At 37.1% G+C, this 23,313-nt stretch overlaps 1 protein-coding gene and 1 pseudogene across 1 annotated transcript in view; one reads left to right on the top strand and one right to left on the bottom strand.

The window, feature by feature from the left end:
- Nucleotides 1-23,313, bottom strand: part of ROBO1 (roundabout guidance receptor 1) — a 449,233-nt gene that overhangs the window by 211,094 nt on the left and 214,826 nt on the right. The gene's annotated exons all lie outside the window — the stretch shown is intronic.
- The window catches only part of LOC114235393 (cytochrome b5-like), a 39,335-nt pseudogene continuing 21,481 nt past the window's right edge, over nt 5,460-23,313 (top strand).

The following is a 23,313-nucleotide window of genomic DNA, read 5'->3' as shown; positions in this document are numbered from 1 at the left end:
CCGCATACACTATTTTTCAGAGGCCCTCTATATCTGGCCTTCTTTCTGAGATATTCCCATGAATAACAATAAATTCATAAAAACGTTTTCCCTATTTTTTATCTGTAAGCTAAGAAAGAGTTACTATTAGCGGCATAGTGACGGTACAGGAATAGATCAGCCAATGGACTCAACTCAGGCTTAGGAAACTAGCAACACACGTGCAGCCTCTTTTGCAGAAAACTAAAAGGAATAAGGAGGAATTATTAGTTTGCTGACAAACAAAACGAATAAGGAGGAATTGGGCTACTGGTACTGTCCAATAAAGGAAAGTCTTAGTACTATATCTTGAGTGATCACTTGCCTATTAAATGTGCATGCATTTTTCAAAATATTTGAAATTGTGCAATGACACTGTGTATTGCAAGATGTACTTAGATTTTTTTTCTCTCCATAAAAACCATATGCACCTAAAATAAACCCTGAATGTCTCCTGTGCCATAAAGTATCTTGTCTTTTAGAATGTACAAAATCATTCTTCTTCGAAACCCATATTTTGCAGATTTCATTGAAGTCAATAAACAACTCCTAAGAATCAGCACTTTGAAATACTCTTTCAAAACTGATGGTACTAATTCATCTTTTCATATAAATGATTAAAATTAGGTTTGATAAATATGTTGGACTATTGTGTGGAGACCTCTGCTTATTTTCTAAGAGTTCCACTATTAATTCTGTTCTAAATCTGATAATTAATAAAAATGGAATATTAAGCGATGATCTAATTATTTCCCTCAAAGACATATTAGATTTTATTCTTATATTAAAAATGAAGCTAAGCGAGTCTTGTTTCTAAAGCATTTTAGCTTAGGTTTCTTCTTCCACTGAAACATCTTCTGTGTATACAACATAATTAAGGAAAACCACAACAGTTGTTTTTCACCAGGGGTAATGTTTCAAAAACTAATACTTCAAAGTTGCTTTATTTTGTTCTATTATTATTTTCCTGGCCAAAAAAAAAAAAAAGTCTTTTATTAAACCCACTGCTCCTCTCAATCATTTCCTCCAACCTCTTTTTTTTTTTTTCCACTCTGAAAAATAAAATAGTTCTAGGGAAGACTTTTATTTCTTTTTTTTTTCCCCATTGATGAATGGTCTGGAATCTAGCAATTGGATGGGAAATTATCTGTTCCTTGACTCAACTCACTGGAGCAAAAGCAAGAGAGAAAATACTCAGGATTTGGGGGGAAAATTTCCTCTGGACATATTCCATTGGTTTGTGGCACAACTGCTGTACATCTATTAAGAGTCCCAAAGTCTATTGGTTGGATTCATGTGCTTCCGTCATTTCTCTTTTAAGCTCAGCACTTCTTGGTCTTGTAAGAGCTCCTCCAAGGCTCAGTTTCAAAATCCACTCTTGGTCACAAGAGCTCCTTCTGCTTGTTCCTTTATACAGCTTCCTGTTTGTGCCTGTTTATTAAATGCCCTTTTCCAAGTAGCCATTGACTGCTGGCACTCATAATGATTCATAATGATTCACTTGATCTTCAAATGCTTGGAAAGAATGAGTGTTGGTCCTATGCTCTTTCTACCACTTGAAAGTCTGTCAGCCCAATTAACACATTCTCACTCATGCACTACTAAGGCTTTTTGTGGGAAAGTCTCCACCAAATTAAGAAAAATTTAAAATGTGTGTATACATTTTTTTTTTTCCTTTCCAAATATTTGCACTTTCAAATCTTGAGAAATATATTTGCTGGAAGAATCCTTGTGACTAATTTTATTTCCTTCCCACGTTTGTTTCTTAATGACAACAAAGCACATGAGAAAATAACTAAGAAACATGGAATTGTAAATATCTTCTTAAAGTGTGCATTTAAATTACTTATACAAAAATCATTGTCAGTTAAGCACATTTAAAACTACTTATATGCTGGTCCTGAGGGCTCTCTCTAATAAACATTCTTCTCATAAAAATAACAAACACAAACAAAAAACCACCTATATAATTATTTGATCTACTTATGGTAAATATTTTTTTAATTCTAAAGTTGGTCTTAAAATTTCCATTGCTTAATTCTTTTTATAAGCACAATAGCATCTAAATATAATTATAATTTAGAGTTGAAGAATGAATAATTTTAATAACATTATTTACAGCATCTATTTTTAGAGTAACTGAGTCTATTGAAGAAATATATACCAATTAGGTGATAAATAAATTTTCAGAGATACCACTTACCACTATCAAAATATTTTTAACTCATAGTGCTTTCAACCTAAAGCTTGTGGTCCTTATATTTTGAAATATATCCTATGGTATCTTTTGATCTATTAATCAGTATATTATATTATAAATTAAAGGATAAAGTGCATAAAATATATACATGTTGTATAGTATAATCCATCTATTTTAGCCAGTGGTATATTTGTAATTATTATATAGCTTGTCAATAATGTAATAAGTAAAATTTTTCAAAGGAAATTTTAAAAATATTATTTGCTATCTTTAGTTTTAGAGTTATTTATAGCTGACCCTAATCCTAACCAACACAGCACTTGATTCAGTGAAGGTATCAGTGAAGGTTCCTAGAAGGAAGTGGTGTCTAATTTGAGAAATGACAGGTGAGGGGAGAGGGTTGGGATGAGAAGTGGTGAAAGTGTTTCATGATGAGGAAGTGAGATGTGCAAAATGGTAAGACAGAGCATGGCCTGCTGTGTACTAAAGAACATTTGGAAATACAGTTAGTGTTTGTGGGAGTGGGAAGTGTAGGTGAGAGGAGACTGTAGATATAAATAAAGGACATCATGTAGGACTTATAAGCCATATGAAGAAGTCTGAACTTCATATTTTAGAAATTGGGACACCCCTACAGTGTGTCTTCTGTTTTGTTTTAAGCGGGGTAGTTACAGAACCAGATCTGCTTTGCGGAAAGATTATTCGGGCAGAAGATATCTAGAAAGCCACTCCAATAACACTGGTGTCCTCGTACATTGAAAAACTTGTAAAAGCCCACAGCATAGAAAATAAATTTAAATAAATAATTTTATACTAAAACATGTGGGTTTAATATTCTAAATCTCTGTATAATATATTTTTGGTTTTAAAATTAACTGTTAAATTATTTTTATTTTTTTATTGTTGACACTATTACAGTTGTCCCCCATCTCCCCCTTCCTTTACCCACCTCTGCCCTGCCCCCTACCCTCCCTGCCTCTGGCCATCACCACACTGTTGTCTGTGTCCATTGGCTATGCATATGTTCTTTGGCTAATCCCTTCACCTTCTTTCATCCAGTCTCCTAAAATGACTTTTTATAAAATTTATTTTTATTGTTGAAAGTATTATAGATGTCTCCTTTATCTTTTAATTAGCTATTTACATGTGCATGAGTTCTTAGCTGGGATTCCTGTATATGGTATCTTTATAGACCAAAATAATATTAATTGTTAATTTATATAGTATTTTATAGGTACAGAAGCCATTCATTCACATACTTGCTTAATTATTTGGATCTTCTAGAATAGGGCAACAAAGGATTTTTTTAAGGAGAAGGTCTTTCTACATGGATTAAGGAACAGTAGAAAATTAACAGGACAATGTCATTCTTTTCCAAGAGTTTCTCACAGAGCAATCTATAAGAAGGTGTGTATAAACAGTGGTAGAGTCAAGAATTCTGGAATATAAAAGAAAAAATTGAACTTATATTCATTTGGTTATTTTTCTCATAAGAAAAGAATTTACAGTTTACTGTAAACATCTTCATAGAGAAAACAAATGACATTTTCCCTATTTTTGAACTTTTGTTTCTTATTATAAGCTGTTTTTCCAAAGAAACTAAAAGGCTCTATGTCATGAGGAATAATATAGGAAACTGGCTTTCAGAGCAAAAGGAGTTTTCATCCCGTGGGCAAAATGAGGCTTTGCTATTATTTTTCCTTATAATAAAAATGTTGTCATAATTCATTGAAACTAACATGCCATCAACTACAAAACTGACCCTGATTTCAGCGGTGTTAAATGGGAATTAAAGAAAGTATTGCAAGTGATGAAAAAAATAAAAGTGATAAAAAAGAGGAAATTACTATGGAACTTTCTTACATTCCTGGCAAAATCAAAGCAATATTAAAGATAATAAAGAGTTTGTTGTATAAAAATAAAATCTTATGAGAACATGTGGTGGCATCCTCTTACACTCTAATTTAAACATTTGTATGCATATACTGTGTGTGTGTGTGTGTGTGTGTGTGTGTGTGTGTGTGTGTGTGTAAGTAAAGACTGAAGTTCCAAAGGGAAAATAAACCAGGGAAAGAAGAGGAAAAAAGAAAAGAACAGGGCATTGAATAGCTGGCATGCCATACTACAAAATGAAAATAAGTTGTAGTAGTATTAATATACAAGAAACATTTGCTAAAACCTGGCAACACATTAAGATTTGCCATTACAGTTCTCTGTCACACAACAGTGATAGAACAATGAATCATAATACTTTCATAATGCAGAAACCAAAGTTGTCCATTTTCCTCATGAAGGTCTTGAGTTTATTAAGTAATACTAGATAAATATATTATAACAAGGATGGGAAAATTTGTTGAACAAAATAATTTATTTCATAGGCTATTATATGGTTTTCATCTCCCCAAAACTCAGAAAATCCTTTTCTAGACCAATGCTGGGTTCAAACTAACCCAAATTAGTGCTGTAATGTGTATGTTACATGCCATGCCTAGCTAGAGCTAACATCACTGAAATCATAATGGATAATTAAAGTAAAAAGATTTTAATTCAATTATAGTAATAATCAAAACAGAGAAGTGTAAATGCCATAGCTTCAATGGCTAAAATATATATTGTTAAAAAACCCTGATCTTTAAAGTGGGTTTCATAATTCAGTACTCATGTTCCAGCAATTGTCCCAGGTTGGAGAGAGATGCAGGAATATTTGGATCTAAAAATGAAAGACATATGGTCTTGATTGCCTCTTGCAGCTACATTAAGAGTTCAGTGTAAAGAAAAGCTTTCCAAACGCCAGCTTGCAAACTAGGTTTTTATGTGAAACTCTAATAAAACAGCAGCAGATGTTTCTATGCTATTAATTTGTTTGGGACATTTTGGGTGGGTTCATTCCAAATCAACTGTTATCCCTTGTCCAACAACTGCAGCACTCACTTCATTTTTACACACAAAGAGGAAAAGGACGCTTCTCCTTTGGAATAGATACTGTACCAATTTGCTGTATTAATGGGAAAGGGCCAGTACTTGTTTTTGGTGTGTGTGGTGTGTTTTTTTTCTCTCTTTTTGAAGACCTTTAGAAAGTGATAGAAAGTGTATTTATTTATTTTACATTTATTTTTACAATTGGTGATGGGGGTGATCAGTCAAGGAATTGCTGATGTAAAAATGAAGTGCATACTATTGATGAGTAAACATATTGAGTGACAGCATGGATTATATATATCCTATGTAATAAAAGGCTAATATGCAAATTGACCGGGAGTTAGATGTGTGCAGACTACCAGGAGGTGGTGTGGAACGTGGTGGGAATCAGCAACGTGGTGTGGCAGAGGCGAGAGCAGGACCTCAGCGTGATGGTGGAGCAGGTGAGCAGGCAGTGCCAGGCCAAGGCGGGTGCAAGCAGGGGTCCCAATCGCCCCACCAGTCGCCCTAAGGACAGCAACCAGCGGTGGTGGCAGGGTCAGGGCTGGTGAGCGGGTGGCGCCAAGCCAAGACGGGTGTAAGTGGGGGCCCTGATCGCCCCAACAGCTGCCCCACAGATTGGCCCTGATCACCAGCCAAGCCTAGGGACCCTACCCGTGCACGAATTTCATGCACCGAGACTCTAATATATATGTATATATTGTAAATCAAACTTTGGAATTTATTTTCTCGTATTTTTTTTAATTTATTGTTTAAGGTATTACAAATAGTAGTACATATGTCTACTTTATTTTTCCCCATTGACCTCCCCCCAGCCTCTCCTATCCCCTAGTACTTGCCCACACCGCCCCCCCCGTCCCCCCAGTGTCTTGCATCTATTGGTTGTGCTTATATGCATGCATACAAGTCCTTCGGTTAATCTCTTACCCCCTACCTTCCCCACAATTTACAATAGCTAAGATTTGGAAACAGTCTAAGTGCCCATCAGCAGATGAATGGGTTAGAAAACTATGGTACATCTACACAATGGAATACTATGCTGTTGTAAAAAAGAAGGAATTCTTACGATGTGAAACAGTATGGATGGAACTGGAGAACATTATGCTAAGTGAAATAAGCCAGTCAGTGAAAGATAAATACCACATGATCTCACTCATTTATGGAATATAAAGAACATTGTAAACTGTTGAACAAAAATAGAAAGAGGCAAAGAAGCATTGAACAGACTGTCAAAGCATGGATTATATTTTAAAGACTAATGAAACAAATCTTGGTTACTTGACATTCTAAACCTGCTTATATTAATATGGATGATTGACAGATTTAGTCTGGGGCTGATTTACATGACAAAAACATCATTAGCTAACTCTAAAATATCAGAGTCATTTCACTTCCATTCCTCCTCCCCAAACCATGCAATTCATTCTCGCTGCCCCAGAGATACTGAGATCATCATTCACTAGAAGTAAGCATATCTCTGGTTGATTTTTAGTAGAACAGTGAATGTGTTTTACCTTCGGAGAGAAATATTTTAAATATTTATGTTGTTCTTTAACTTAGTCATTTCCCCAATTAGGTATTAATCAATCTTTCCTAGCAACATGGGAGGAAACAACAGGTCCAGTTGATTCTGGGGAAGCCAATGGGTTCACCCCTATCCAGCTATCCTCTGACAATGGGCAGTGCACTTTATCCGAAATTGTATTTTCTGGCTAGTAATACTGAGAATATGTTCTTAAAAATCACTCTTGGTCCATACAGATTATTAATACCTCTCAAGATTATACAGAAATCCTTAATGAGATTCAAATGGAAGCCCTAAAGCCTATTTATGAAATTACTCAGGCTGCTAGCTGAAGTGCCAAAATAATTTGGATTTCAGTTTTGTTTCTAAAACAAATGTAATAAAGTATCGTTAACAAATTCAACTAAAGTTGGTTCATGTTCAAAAAGTCTGCACTTTCTAGTGTAATTAGAGATAAAAAAGTTTTAAAGCCCTAATGGAATTTTCTATAATTCGCTCCTTAATTGGGAAACATTTGCTACTTGGAAGTATTTCCATGATATAAGAGCCAACTAAGAAAGCAAAGTACCTTACAAAACTTTCTCAACATGAATCTAGAGATCTTGTGACATTATTGCTGCTCTTCCAGACCCACAGAAACAGCTAAATCCCACCATTTTCTCAACTGCTCTGAGAATAGAATCCATGTTTCTGTTTGATGAATACCTTTATAATTTGACTACTATCCTGCTCACCTGTGCACTTCACCTACTGCCACTCTTGACCTCCCTGCACCTCTAAATTCCAGGCCAACTGAGCTAATTTCAGTTCCTAACTAGTCATTATCTCTGTAGTTTAGATGCTAGTATATTATTTTCTACAACCTAAATTCTTAACCAGTTAACTACTATACATTCTATCAGTCTCAATGTTGATTTTTTTCACATATAAATTTTTCCTAATTCCTTTCTTCCTACAGCATCTACCTGCCCATCACTGTCTCCCTAACATAACATAAGGAAAGTCTCATTTCTATGCTCACCTGGAACAAGAAAGCCCTTACCTTTGTGAAGCAGAGTACATTACACCTGTCAGTTTCACCCAAGCTCCTTCATAGTAGGAACTGTTTCATGTTACCATGAAATCCTCCTTTCCTATATGGCACTTGAATTTTAGAAGCTGTGTGATAATATGCTTGGAATTGAGCACTCTTAGTAACTCTACATCACCGGCAAAGAATTTGTTATGTAGAGGCCATGTGCCTACATTTCTTGAGTCTGTTAATTCTGCTAAATAAAAAATGGGTTTTCTAAACTTAACTTGTTTCAAACTCAGTCTCTTCTCTGAACTCTCTCTCCCCTTTAGCCCTTTTATTAAACCATGCTTCTCCCATACTCACCCCTGACTCAAAAACTCCAATTTTCCCATCTCAGAGTAAAAGCCAAAATTGTTATAATGGTCTACAAGACCATGTCTACCATTTGCTCATCCATTACCTCTCTCACTTCTTTTAATATACTGCCAACTTACTCACGCTGTCCCAGCCTTTGAAATAAACTAAAATAAATACACTAAAATCCCAACCTTATTGTTTATAATTGTATTATTGCAATTATTCACATGATAGAATTAAAAACTGAGAAGAATAAAATACAAATATATTATACCTAATGTCTAAAACTACTTTTATTGATTCTTGCAGTTTTACTGAAATTGATAGAGGAGCTCTAGCAATTTTTTTTCTTTAGATCTTAGAAAAATATAAACTATGAACTGTTCCAAATTCTTTAACAAAACTAACACACACAGCTATTTTGTTAGTCATTATATGATCTAATCTTTGGAAAGATAAAACTACATTATAACCAAATTGCAAATAATAGGTTTGTTTGCTTTTTTACCAAATATTACTCATTTAGAATCTTTAAACACACACACACACACACACACACACACACACACACACACACAGCCCGCTTTGGTGACAAAATGTATATAGAAAATCTTCAAAGTCATAAAGTTTGTGTATATAGGCAAAAGGCTCATGTTTGTGAAACATCTTTCAAGTTTAAATCATTTCTTGATTTTGCTGTTATTTAAAAGTGACTAGGAGCCCAGCGCGCGATTCGAAACCGCACGGCGCTGCCCACCCTCGAGGATCAGTGATCTCGACATGGCAGCCTTACTCTAGACTAGAGCCCAGTCTTAATAACCACTCTATACTACCTCCCTGTAGCACTGGTCTAAGGCTACTGACATTCATTTCTGCTTTCACCTTTTTCAAAAAAATAGTTATTTACTGAATGTCCTTTGCAAGCAATGCTTATTTGAGTCCTAGTTTTGAGCTCTAAATTATTAACTACACTAGAGGCCCGGTGCATGAAATTCTGCACTGAGGGGGTGGGTCCCTCAGCCTGGCCTGTACCCTCTCACAGTCAGGGAGCCCCGTGATGGATCGCCCCTGCAGAGGGAGGCCCAGGCTACACACCACAGCACTGCCAAGTGGGTAGCACAGGCCTCCCTTTTTGGGGTGCTCGATCGCAGGGCTCCATCATCAATTGCCATGAAGAGGTAGGCCCTGCCCACCTGGCCAGGGCTCCAGGATGGATCGCCTCCACAGAGGGAGGCCCCACCTACCCACCACAGCTGTGGGTCGGTGGCCTGGGCCTCCCTCTGCAGGGAGATCATGGGGCAATGGCCGGGCCCCAGACCAATTGCATTGCACCCGCCTTGGTTGGCCTGGCACCAGTGGGTGTCATAACGTGGTCATGCAGAAGGTCGTCCCGACAGTTGTTCTGCTATTGGGTTGTTCGGCCGATTTGCATATTATGCTTTTATTATTATAGATGGGTGTTGTACTGTTAGGCTGGATCCATAGTAGAGAGATTTATTTGATCATTCATTCATTTATTCATGCATTTATATTTAAGTAAGTGTTTTATACTATTCAGAACTTAGACCCATTAGCTTACTAGGCTATTCACTTAAGTGTATGTCAATTTTTTTTTTCTTGGAAAACTGCAAGTGTATACTTCTGAGGCAAATGTTTAAAATAGGGTACAGAAAGCTTAAGGCATGGCTATTCCACTACTTTAATAGACCTGTCTTTTTCTAATCTTGTTAAAAGTATTACATATGTCCCTCTTTTTCCCCCCACTGACCTCTCCTAGCCTGCCCCTGTCCCACGTCCCACACCCCAGGCCTTCACCACCCTATTGTCTGTGTCCATGGATTATGCATATAAGCATACAAGTTCATTGGTTGATCTCTTCCCACCCTCCCTGCCTTGCCTTCTCTCTGCGGTTTGACAGTCTGTTAGATGCTTCTATGTCTGTGGATCATTTTTGTTCATCATTTTGTTGTTCATTAGATTCCACATACAAGTGAGGTCATGTGATACTTATCTTTCTCTGACTGGCTTATTTCGCCTAACATAATGCTTTCCATAATGCTTACCATGCTGTTGCAAATGGTAAGAGTTCTTTCTTTTTTATAGCAGCATAGTATTCCATTGTGATAACAGACCTTTTCTGCTCTTAATCAGCTGGTGCAAAATGTGACTTTATGACTTTTTCTTACATTTGTTTCTGAGGGCAGACATGAGGGAAAAAGTAATTTATAACTCACAAAATATAAGGGATCATGTCAAATTGCTAATGATCCAGAAATTCCAGGTTGGTTTAACATTAGAAAATGTATACATGAATTCACTACATAAATAAATAAGGAATGAAAAACACACATGCCATGCTCAACAGATCCAGAAAATTTATTTCATACAATTTAAAATTCACTTATAAAAAAACACTCAGAAAATTAAGAGGGTACATGTAGAAATTTTAGAGCAAATATTATATTTAATACGGAAATATTAGAAGAAGTCCCTTTGAATCAGGAATAAGAAAGGAAGCTTGGTATCACTATTCCCATTCAACCTGGTTCTAGAAGTCCTAAAAATAAAGTTAGCAAAAGTCATGCCAAGAATTCCTATCTTAATGCTCCTACAGTCATAGTATCAATTATCATTGTTCCATCACCAGGGTTTCTAAGTAGAACCCTGTACCTGGGACCCATAACAGTGATAAAAAGATGGGAGTCCAGGGTGGACATCTCAGACTCTCATGGGTGAGCCTATCTGCTATTGAAATTTTTTTCAGATCTCATTTCAATGTCTTGATTAATTCAGCATTGGAGGAAATAGACCTCATGGTTCAATCAAAATACAGCTAAGCAAAAGCTGTGCACAAAATCTCCAACCAAAACCACTTCAAGGGCTAGTTTACAGCCAGAACAGGTGAGTTTAAGTAAGAGTCCAACTGCAATATGTTGAGTATTCTTTCTTATCTCTACTGCCTCAATCTAGGTCTAGGAAGGTCCGGGTAAACCAGCATTAGGCCAGATGGTTGTCCATGGAGAGAGAGTCAATATAAGGCTTGATTGAATCACAGAGGCCCCACGCTGGCCAGACAGTCAGCTTGAATGTAGGTGGCAGACTGCACCATGGCGTTTAGGAGGCCGGGGCTCTGTGGGGTGTGAGGCAGAGGTGACCTAGGTTCCTAAGATGGCTGCAAGTGTCAACCTCCCTCAATCCCCTTAGAGGCTAAACCTATCAATGACAGTTTGTGGAGGCAATGCTCCTGCCACCATCATGGCAGCCAGGATGCCTGGGCTTAGATCCAGGCCAGGGGCCTGCTGTTCTGAACAATGGAAGACAGTGTCCCCGGGCCCAGGGAAGTAGAGGCCATTAGTGCCTTGGAGACCCACGCAGGGGTGAGAGGCCCTAGGTGCCCACACCCACCTTTCAAGTCGAAGTATTGTTGGGAACACGGCTGTGGGTGCTGAGGGCGAATGAGCTTGAGCATTTTGTACACGTTTCTTAACCATTTGTGGTGCCGCTTCCAAGAAGGGCCTGCTCAACACGGGTGCCCACTTTTCAATCGGGCTACGTGTCCCCTCCTGCACACATGTGGGACACCTGAATAGATGCTAATAGTGTGTCACATGTGTTGTGAAGACGTCTTCATTCCTTTCATATGTTTTATGGTATGTTTTGTACGCACTATGGATCCTAATTTTAATGTCAAATTTAGTGATCTTTTTCTTTATAATTAGTGCCGTTTATCTCTTGTTCAATTAACCCCAAATTACAAAACTTCATTCTTCTATTGCTTTTGTTGCGGGAGGGAAGGGGATACTCATCTTTTTTAAATTTTATTTTTCAATTACAGTCTACTTTCAATATTATTTTGTATTAGTTTCAGGTGTATAGCATAGTGGTTAGGCAATCATATACTTTACAAAGTGATTCCCTCGATATTTCCAGTATCTACCTGGCACCATACATAGTTATTACAATGTTATTGACTATATAGCCCTATATTGTTTTATAGTTTTTCTTTTAACATTTAGAGCTTTAATCCGTCTGAAACTTATGTCTTTGTAGAAGGTGGAGTAAGTCTACCTTTATTTCTTTTCCCCATAGCAATAACCTATCCTCATAGCACTTTTTGCTGAAAAATATCATCTTTCTTCGCAACCTGTAATATCAACTGTAAATCAAGTTGCATTTGTCTTTGAGTCTGATTCTGGGCTCTCAGTCTGCTGTTGATCTATTCCCCTATCCAGGCACCAATCTTCATTACTGCAGCCTTAGGAGGGAATTTTTATATCTAATAAAGCAAGGCCTCCTACCTAATTCTTATTCTTAGACCTGACTTAAGTTATTTTTGGTTTCTTGCCCTTATATAAAAATTTTTATATCAGCTTGTCAGTCAGTCACACACACACACACACACACACACACACACACACACACCCCTACTTGATGAGATTTTTATTGTAATTGAAAGAAAGAAAGAAAAAAAAAAGAAAACAGAATCCCTTCTCAAAAGGTAAAATGACTCCCAGCTCAGATCCACCGTGATTACTTATAGCCTGAAAGGATAGAAGTTTAACAACTTTTTTATTCATTCCACTCTTTCATCTCTGTAACAAGTCTTTATAATGTAGTCAGGTTGCTGGAATGACATAGAAAGAGTACAATCTAATAGAAATACAGTGATCCAATTTTAAACTAAAGAATTTTAGAGTTAGCTTACACTCAACAGATTATTTGCTGTATTATTTTAGCGCATGCATTATTTGTATGATTAAAAGCAAATTCCTTAAAGATAGAGAACAATTTGCTCAGTCCAATTAAACACTTCAGTACTTGTATTTTACCCAGTTGTCTTAAATGTTTTTCAATTTTTTTGAGGCTCTATATAGGTCATGCACAACACAGAGTTAATATTTTATGTTTAATCATTCATTTTTACAATAATCCTATAAGCTAGATACTGTGATCTCTACTTTTGTAGCTACAGAAACTGAATCTTAGGTTAAATAACATGCCCAAGGAAAAACGCCCAAGAAATAGCAGGACCTGGATTGAAACCCAAGTTTTTCTAACTCTAAAGTAGGCTGAATAAATGTTTGTAATGCGTATAAAAATGGCTGTAGCACTCAGATTTACAAGACACCAATGTGGATGCACTGCAAGTGATTAAAGATGTATGATGTTAATTGAGTTTTATTTACTTAAATCATTCATTGTTGATAGCTCGAGTCTACACAAGATCTTGTGATTCCTACTCTGGAATTACTCCATTTAGCTGTGGCTAGATCTACACATTGCTTCTCTTGCCAAGAACCTCAGCCAGTCCAGGGAGCCTCACATACTGATCTATAACTAGATTTAAACTTCTGCAAACAACTGCTTAACAGACTGTCTTTTATATCATTCAAACCAGAAGTCCAGTGGCAATATGCCACCACAACTTCTTTCTAATTTGGTAGCTATAAAATTTGCTCTAGCTTCATTTCTCTCTCTCTCATGCACAGACTTACGTATAATCTAAACTGCTCTGTAATCTTTCTTGACTTAAAATATGTTTCAAATTATAGTAAAACTTCTTGGTCCACTAAAAACAAAACAAAAAAAAACACACACAAACAACAACAACAAAAAAAACAACCACCTCAGCCCTGGCCAGTGTTACTCAGTGGTTAGAGCGCCAGCTCTCAGGTTTGATTCCAGCTCAAGGGCATGTACCTGGGTTGCATGATTCCAGGCCCTGGATGGGGCATGCACAGGCGGCAACCAATCTATGTGTCTCTCTCACATTGGTGGATGTTTCTCTCTCATTCCCCTTCCCTCCCTTCCACTCTAAAATAAAAAGCAATGGAAAAAAATATCCTTGGGTGAGGATTAACAAAAAAACTCAATAGAGTTAGCTAGTTTCCCTTTTTTTGTACAAATTATGTAAAGCAAACTTAACCTTTTAAATGACAATGTCAATATACTGTGGAAACTTCAAATTATATGAAAGAATAGATAACTGCTAATATCTGCATTTGATGGTGTTTCGGCTTCACCCTATGACATATCAGCCATAAAGTCATTTTACTTATTCTGATGTGCCTATTCTTAAAACTTTATTTTTTTCTCTAAATTGGTAGATTTTCACATACAATAGGTTTTAGGCACCAGACTATAAACTACGTAGTTAATACTGTTTATGAATTAATTGTCAACAGAGTCATCATAATAATATGCCCTACCCATTTCAAATAGGTATTTGAATTTGGCCCACAGAAATGAGGTTGCAAGATAATTTGATTCGGTTAAATTTTACATGATTCAATTCCTTTCAACCAACTTTTGCAGACATCTGTGGCTAGTTCAATACTCCAGGAACCTAGGTCCCTGCCCCTTGTTCCAGAAGCAGATCCTGTGACAAAGTTTTGAGTGCCATCATGTTTAAGGGAGAGGGGATACAGGCACAGATAAAAGGAAGCCAACACAGGGTGTATTCAGGAGCAGGTAGAGAGCCATTGTGCACAATGGTCAGTCCCACTGGGTCCCTGCTGGGCAGTATGTGGAACACTCCTCAGTTATCCCATCAGAGAAAAAAGCTGAGGTACAGTTACGCATCAAATCCTGTCGGGGAAACAAAATGAAACAAATGCCTACAGTTGATTGAGGGCTACTTCCAGACACGCCAATTCCCAGAGTACCTACATTCACAGCCCAGCATGGGCAGAGCAAGAGTCACAGGTATATGCAGAAGGAAGTCACTGGCATGTACAGAAGCAGTGAGTCCAAAGGAGATGTGGTGAACCTGTAACATCTACTATAACACCCTAAACCTCACAAGGAGAAAAATCTAGGATTGTTTCTCTGTTTCTGGTTCTGTTGCTGCCCTGAATCAAGAAAAAATGCTTCAAGTACCTCCTGTGCACAAACTCCACAATGGGCACTGCGGGGGAAAAGCAAAGGTATCCAGGACAGGCAGTGGTGAGCTGTTCGGACCTGGCGGGAGAGTTCTCCCCACACCCTAGGAACTAGATTTGAGATACTTCAAGAAGACCATGGGCAGATGACCTGTTACCTATTCCACCATACAGATCACAATACAAGTTTCCTCCAGAAGAATCAACATTTCCATTGGTTAAAAAGTATTCCTGCCTTCCTTATTTGGGTCCAATTTAATAAGTCTATGCAAAATTACAAGGAGGCCAGGGGAAAAGGGAAAAAATAAAAGGAGAGGCGTCCATGTTGTTTATGCTTACGAAACATGTAAATATTTTCCAGTGGTTGAAAGTTAATGTTTACAAATTTGGTAGAATGCGCTTTGTCCCTGCACAATAGTCCATTTGTTAACAGTGACATATTTATCTGGCCTTTCCTGTTCCTAGGAAAAAATTATGTCAATTTTCCCTTAGATTGCCTTCCTATTCTGTCACACAAATTATTTCATGAAACATGAATCCAAATGTTCTGTTCTTTTTCAATTTCCTTTCACCACAAATTCCAGAGTTCTGCATTTCATGGCTTTTCAGTAACAATTCAGTCTTTTTATTCTAATAGCAAAACACAATACTGCTGTCTTTAATCAAGCAACTTTTGACATGTCTTCAATCGTAAAGATTCAGGCTTTTGTGTTAAAAGAAAAATTTTAAAGATAATTACAGTGATTTAAAATATGATTTTGATTTTGCTGATGCATTCTCCACTCTAGGATCCTCAGGACTACATTTCCCATCAGTTGCTGCCTTGCATTTGCTCCTTACTTTTCAATGCAACACAATTACTACATATACAGAAAATGTCATGCCTTAAAGATTTCTCATTAGACAAGCAAATATTTATAACATACTGAAGTATCAAGAAATTTTAAGATAACAATATCCTATGTCTTTGCTAAGATCTAAGATCTAATACTGGACAAACATCTTTATGAAGTAATTCAAAGCAAACAAATTAAAAAAAAACTATAAAATTATCCATATAAAATTAAGTGCCAGAAAGAATGTTGTTCCCTTTAAGTCATCATCCAGGCAATACAAGTCTGCAAAATGATGGGGTCTATAAAGACCTCTGAGGTCTGGCCCAGCCTACATTTCCAACCCAAACTCACACCACCTCCACTAGTTTGAATATGAATAGCTCTTTCCTGCCTCTAGAATTTTAAACATCTACCAGGAACACTCAGCTCAGTCATTTACCTGCCTAATCTATAGGTGTCCTTTATGTCTCAGATATCCTTAACCTCCATAGAGACTTTTCCCCTGACATCTAAATACAAAGTAGATCCCACCAGCACTGTCTCTCAGATTACTCCTTCTTTCCCTCATAAGCTTCGTCACAATATGCATGCACGCGGATCTTAATGACGGCATGTGTGGCTATGAGACCAGGAAGCATTTCTATTTTTTGCATTATCAGGTACCCATCATCTATCACACTGAGTGACTCCCCAATTAATAGTCATCAATTAAATGGATAAATGAATAACCATTTTTATTCAAAACTTTGGCATAAAGATCTGCGTATTTATTATTCATTGAGATTAATGACAGACATGACTCGCTGATTCCTTGAGGCTGCATTACACTAGCTTTTCAGGAGCACAAACTAGAAATTATTGGCTTTAGTTTCTTTTTCCTAGAACAGTGTTTGGCATGCTGTAGGAACATAAAAAGGTTGTAGCATTAAGTAAATCAATGAGCATATGATAGTTTCCAAATTTTCGCATTAGTCAGTGGCAGGGAGTATATCATATTCTCAGCGCTCTTTATCTTCCAGTCTCTAAAAACATTACATTTGATTTTGAGATTTCTTTTACTGTTTGATTAAATAAAGTCAATATAAAATATCGAGTTAGGATGGATTCATTGTTTGTGGTTTTTTGCATTATTCAAAGCAGATTGTAAAACTTTTCTGGATTTTGAACAAAATATGTTTGTTAAGCTAAATGTCAAATGTTGGCTTAAGATGCTACTTGGAACTCTCATTTATAATAATGGAAGCCAGGATGTGATAGAAGCCAGGATATAATAGTAAGTTATGAAAAAACAAGCTTGGAATCAAATAAACCTACAGTCAAATCCTAATTTTGCTACCTGAAAAATACATGACTTTGGGCAAATTATTTAGACTCCCTAAAGGAAGACTCCTTTTCATAAATCACTTAATAGGGATAATTGTACTCATATTTTTGTAGAGATTGGAAAAGCCTAAATTAAACAAATAATGTGATGGTGCACATACACATGCAATTAGTAACTTCCTAATACAGGATAGCTATACTAATACAAATTATATTACTAATTATTGGGATATGTGTTTAAATTCCCTAATCTGTTATTCTGTCCCCTTTACTTCTGTTTATGCACCTACTGCCTGGCACTTGTTCTATCTCAGAAATTAGTTTCTATTCATTCACAAAGCTATTCCTTTTATCAAAATTCTGCATCTGGCTTTTTTCACTCTCCTAAAATTTCTTTCTGAATAACCCCTTTTTTCAATAAAACCCAAGTTGATCCCATTTAAGGCTATCATTCTTACAAGACAATGGTGTTTCTTCAAATACATACACAACTAATTTGTTACAAATAGCTGTCTTTAATACAGGTAAATATTTTATAAATAGCAGACTCATGTAGTTTGCATTCATACTTAGAGAGGCAGTTCCCACACTATAAAACTGCTAGCCTAATAGGAAGGACAAGAGTATGCAAAGAAAGCCAAACCAGTTTGAGGCAGCAGAAAGTATGCCCTGTAGCAAATGGGTCTTTGGCCAGATGATATTACTCATCAAATGAGACCTGATTTAGAATAGCTGAAGTCAAAAAGGAAAGAGTGTCCTCAAGCAATACATGTGAACAGCGCAGCTGATGACAAGTTGACCAAATTTTTCCTCAGGAGAGGCACTAGAAATGCCCTAGCCCCAACAGAAGTCTATTCTAAGACAGCCAAATATGTCTTTCTTCAAAGAGAAGCACTCATAAAGATTTGTGCCATCAGTTATCTGGAAAGCAAGGAGAGCAGCAAATACATTGGCAGCTGTTGATTCTTTTCTGTCCCTTAAATCAAATCATTATGAACAAAGATACTGGGTACATGTACCCCTAGAATGTGTCATTCTTCAACATAAGATGTTTAACAGAGACCCTACATTATAAAATGTATTATGTACATGTCAGCCCTGTTTCTAATTCAAAAGACTGTAGCTTCATGTAAATCCAATTTGGATATCAACTGCAAAAGTGATATTCTCTCTGGGACAATCATCTCGTATAAAATGTGCTGATACTGCTCAATTTCAGTGCCTTAATTAAATATGTCATATCCCAAGGATTTTTATTAAATAGAAGGAGTGATGAGAAGTGAGGTTTCCACAAAGATCACGTTGCTGTAGCTGTTATTGGAAATAAACATTCTACATTAAAAAATGCTTACCATCTTGGACATCAAAAAATCTCAGAATCAGCATACCCATGTCGCTGTTTGTAGTACAGTCACATAGCTGTAACATTTTCTATTTTCCCTCATCAGTTCCCAGTCAGCTGTAATTCATTAAGAAGTTGTTCGAGCCAAATTAAATTTTCCAGAAACTGCATCATCTGACATAAAGGAACTCTGCTTTGGTAATAGATTCAGAAAAGACTAGCTAGTTTTTAAGCATTACTCCTTTAATCTCATGTAACCCTGCAATGCATACACAATGCACATTATATTTTCTACAATAATCAGTGTGCATGAGCCATTATTGCTTCAAGGAACTTTATGATTATTGAATAATATAAAAATGTCTTTCTAAAAATGGTTTTAACTGTAATTCGCCTCATTTTGAAGCAATAATATGCTATAATATGCTATGATTTTTGGACTGAAATAAACAGTTTTTGAGAAAAGCTGATTGTCTTTATGCCATTTCAACATCAATGGAAAAAATCTGAGGTTGCTAGAGACTGATCAGAGAGGCATAAGCATGTGCTTAGTGTCATAGTTGAGAGATGGTTGCATAAGAAGTTCCTCTTTCACCACAACCCTATTGGAATCAATGTAAGAGCTGAAGTTGAGAATGGAGACCATTTGAAATCTGTACTTCTTGGACACCATGTTCCACTGAATTATTTCAAGCGCTACTAAAGGAATAAAGATATCTAGAGTGGCTCTAGTTCTCCAATTCCTACTTCAATCAAAGCAGTTCTGTTATAGTCCTCAAGTTTGACATATTCCTCTCTCATACAACCTATGCATTCACGCATTATATCTTGACATCCTCAAATTGTTCTTTGTATTGTGAGAACCTTCAACTGAAGTAATGATATGGTGACACAACCTGATAGCTGGCATTTTAAACTTGGCAGTTGTTGCCATGTTTTTCTAAACAGTAATTTTATCTATATTTATATGATTATGTGTGTGTATGCACTAACACATAATCTTACTCTTATTTTGTAAAAATAAAAAAAGAAAAATAATAAAATGCTGACATTAGTAATAAGCATTGGCCTCAAATATAATTATAAATCTAAACTGGGCATATAGAAAAGGTTCATTTTAATTTCAACTGAATACTTCAATGGAAATGTTTCACTTGGGTAGGAAAATATAAAATAAAGGAACATGTATGAATTGTAAGAAAATATTGTCAAATATTATGTTTAAACAGTAAGATATAATTAGAAATTACATGTTTTAGCTTTTTTTGGACTGGAACTTCTTGCCTTACTACCATGTAAGACTATTATTCATTTTTTCCATTGAGAGTATAGGGGGTGTCTAACTTTCTACACCATAATATTCGATTTCTGAGGCATCAAAATGTTACCAATGACATATCTTTTCCAATATCCTGAAGTAATAATTAAGAAATCTGAAGTCCAGAAAGGTAAAGAGACTAATCTAAGAGATTATTATAAGCTCACGAAGCAGGTGTCAGTGGTCTTTCTATTACTTCATAATCTATAATTGTGAATCATGTCCTTCTAGTGTGTAGGGTTCTCCAAAGAAACAAAACTGGTATGTGGTATGGTGTGGTGTGTGTGTAAGGGGGTGGGGGGGAGAGAGAGAGAGAGAGAGAGAGAGAGAGAGCGAGAGAGAGAGAGAGAGAAGAGGAGAGAGAGAGAGAGAGAGAGATTGGGATTTTAAGGAACTGGTTCATGCAATTGTGGGGCTGCAACTCTGAAATCTGTGAGGGGGCTGCAGGCTGGGACAGGGAAGAGCTGATGTTGCAGCTAAAGTCCAAGCAGTCTGGAGGAAGATGTCCCTCTTTCTCAGGGCACCTCAATCTTTTTCTCTCAAGGCTTTACAGCTGATTTGATGAGACACACCCACATTATGGAGGGAAATCTGATTTACTAAAAGTCTACTGATTTCAATGTTAATCTCATTTAAAAATTACTTTCACAGTAACATCTAGAGGGATGTTTGACCAAATATGTGGAAACCATGGCATAACCAAATTGGCTCATAAAATTAACCATCAAATGGTGCTCAAATATTCAATTTACAAAATAAATAAAACCAGATGCTATCAACATTTTGATACACAAACACCCAAGGGTTTAAATTAAATCCAAAGTCTGTAGATAGGTTATTTTGCTTCCTATCCAGAGAAGGGTAAGTATAGAAAATTGGAAGGTATGCTAGCTTATCCAGTAGCTAAAAAATCTGGCTGCAATATAAATTTTACTCATTCTTTTCAGCATAAAATTAATTTTCTCCAAGTTGACTTTCATTGATGTTGCATTTTTCAGGTTCATGTTATGAATATTTAGTCTTCCAGAATGTAATTTTATCTTTTCTAGAAAGCCAATTTTTTAGCAAGCTCCAGAGAATTTCCAATAGGGCAAAAGGTGGTCCGTGGAACAGATTGCCTGCTAGAATATATTAATTTATTACTATAGTATTCATTTGAAAATGTTTGTTTAATGACATAGGAAAATGTTGCATAGATCCAAGAATAAGAACAATAATTTACTGGCAGACAAGTTTCATGCAACCATACTAACCCTAAAACAAATGATTCCATCATGTACACATGTGGAGGAAAAGATAGGTACATGAATTTAATTACAAATAAATTACAATTTTATTTAAATCCTAAAATACAGTATCACATGACTTTGATCACTGGGAGTATATAAAAATCATAGAATATAGCAATTTTAAAGGTATCTCAGAATATTTCTAAACTATGTTCCTCATTTTCTAGATGAGCAAACTATTGCCCTTGACAAAGGTCAAACAGCTTGTTAAGCATGAACCATGTCAGAAAACTTGGTGTCTTGTTTTTTTCCACTATAATAGGTGGCTTCCCAGTGGGAAAGCTCTTTATCCAAGATTACATTAATCAAGTTTGCAGAACTACCTAGTAACAAGCACGCAATCTGGTAATTTACCAACTAGCTAACTATAAAAAAAAGAACTCTCATATATTCTCAAAATAAGCTTTTTTAATGAGAAAAATAATGTGAAATATTTCTCAGGGAAACACTAGGTCATGAAACAGCATTAAGGAAACTTCAATTACATGAGAGCCAGGTGCCGTGTAAGGAATCATTTGCTAGGAAAGACATGAATATTCTAGTGTTTTTAAGTAGTATAACGAAACTATAAATTTAGCTTCCAGATACAATATGCTGAATAACAAATTTGCAATTATCCTATCTAATAATAGACAAATATGCAAATTGACCATACCTCCGACATACCCACAAGCCATGCCCACCATCCGATCAGAGCGAGTATGCAAATTAACCCAAACCAAGATGGCTACAGCCACAGAGAGCAAGATTTCCTAGGTAACAGAGGAAGCCAAGCTTTCTGCCTTCCCTTGCCAGGCCTAAGCCTCCACTCAAGCTACAAAGTTTCAATTATAGAAGGTAAACAAATTCAAACAAATGGCGGCAGAATGGAGCTTGAGAGAGCAGGCCAGGGTTGCCGGCGGCAACAGGGGAAGCAAAGTTTTCCGCACACCCTGGTCGGGCCCACCCGCTTAAGGCAACAAAGTTTCAATTATAACCCCAACACAAATGGCTACCAGCCTTGGAGGGAGCCCCAGGCTTGGCTCCGCTCCAGGCTACAGTTTCAATTGTAGAAGGAAAATAAATTCCAGATACCAGGGCCTCCGCTTGGGTTGCCAGGGAGCGTGGCTGGCCTGCAAACCACCACAGGCCCCTCGCTCAGGCCGCCCAACGCCCCAAGGGAACCCCACCCTGATCAGGGACACCCTTCAGGGCAAACCAGCTGGCCCCCACCCCTGTACCAGACCTCTATCCTAGCTAATAAAAGAGTAATATGCAGATTGATCATCACACAATATAGCTGCCCCCATGTGGTAAAGATCTTGCCCCCATGTGGACACAAGATGGCCACCATAAGATGGCCAGCAGGAGAGGGCAGTTGGGAGGCACCCGGCCTGCAAGGGAGGGCAGTTGAGAGGGACCAAGCCTGCAAGGAAGGGCAGTTGGAGGTGATCAACCCTGCAGGAGAGGGCAGTTAGGGGTAACCAGGCCGGCAGAGGAGGGAAGTTGGGGGCAAACAGGCTGGCAGCGGAGTGGTTAGGGGCAATCAGGAAGGCAGGCAGGCAAGCAGTTGGGAGCCAGCAGTCCTGGATTGTGAGAGGGCAGTCGGACATCCCTCGAGGGGTCCCAGATTGGAGAGGGTACCGGCTGGGCTGAGGGACAACCCCCCTCTGTGCACGAATTTCGTGCACCGGGCCTCTAGTATTGTATAATTCCCTTTTAAACAAACCTAAAAGAAAACTTAGAACTGTATCTGAAATAGTGTCCTCAATAAATACTTGATAGGGTTGGAAAAGGTTTTATAGTATAGTTATAATAACACTAGTCATTTTCAAAAGCCAATGTAATTCTTAACATATCTGGAAAAACAAACATTGGCTCCCTCCCTACAAGTAGCATCATTCAAAATCTAAGTGGACAAGTCAGGACTAACTCTGTTACCCTGGTCTTACATCTTTTTGTGTGTCTAGTCCATTTTTTGTGTCCTCAAAACATCTATATAGCAGGTAATAAGAGTTAGTGTTTACATGCCTCCCCGACATGAAGAGAGATCTGTGATCACATGAATATGGCCATGTCATCAAGAGCTAATGATTTTCCTAAGGTGGCCCTTAGATTTGGGCCTGTTTTCACCATGTAAAAAGACCCTAATGCTCCCTCTTGAGATAAGAAGAGGGCTGAAGATAAGAACAGTTCTAACTTCTCCTGAGAGGGAGAGATTCCACTTAAAAGCGTGTGACTTGTGTCTTTGTATAAATAAGGGTCAGGTAATTACTTGCATTAACATATTTCATGATGGAAATATTAGTTT

The sequence above is a fragment of the Eptesicus fuscus genome, chromosome 3 (genome assembly GCF_027574615.1).
Source record: "Eptesicus fuscus isolate TK198812 chromosome 3, DD_ASM_mEF_20220401, whole genome shotgun sequence".
In the NCBI taxonomy this organism is placed as follows: domain Eukaryota; kingdom Metazoa; phylum Chordata; class Mammalia; order Chiroptera; family Vespertilionidae; genus Eptesicus; species Eptesicus fuscus.
This window is presented reverse-complemented; position numbering and strand designations above follow the sequence as displayed.